Below are 219 nucleotides of genomic sequence, written 5' to 3' on the forward strand. Positions count from 1 at the left end.
CTGTCAAAGCCGTAGAGGAAAGGGGCTAGCAGGGTGGGTAGGGGGCTAGCGAGATGGGTAAGGGGCTAGCAGGGTGGCTAGGGGGCTAGCAGGATGGGTAAGGGGTTAGAGGAATGATGGCTAGTGGGATGGGTAAGGGGTTAAAGGAATGGATAAATGGCTAGTGGGATGGGTAAGGGTCTAGGCGGGTGGGTAGGGGACTATTGGGATGGGTAAGTG

This window comes from Pterocles gutturalis, unplaced genomic scaffold (genome assembly GCF_000699245.1).
Source record: "Pterocles gutturalis isolate BGI_N339 unplaced genomic scaffold, ASM69924v1 scaffold20174, whole genome shotgun sequence".
In the NCBI taxonomy this organism is placed as follows: Eukaryota; Metazoa; Chordata; class Aves; order Pterocliformes; family Pteroclidae; genus Pterocles; species Pterocles gutturalis.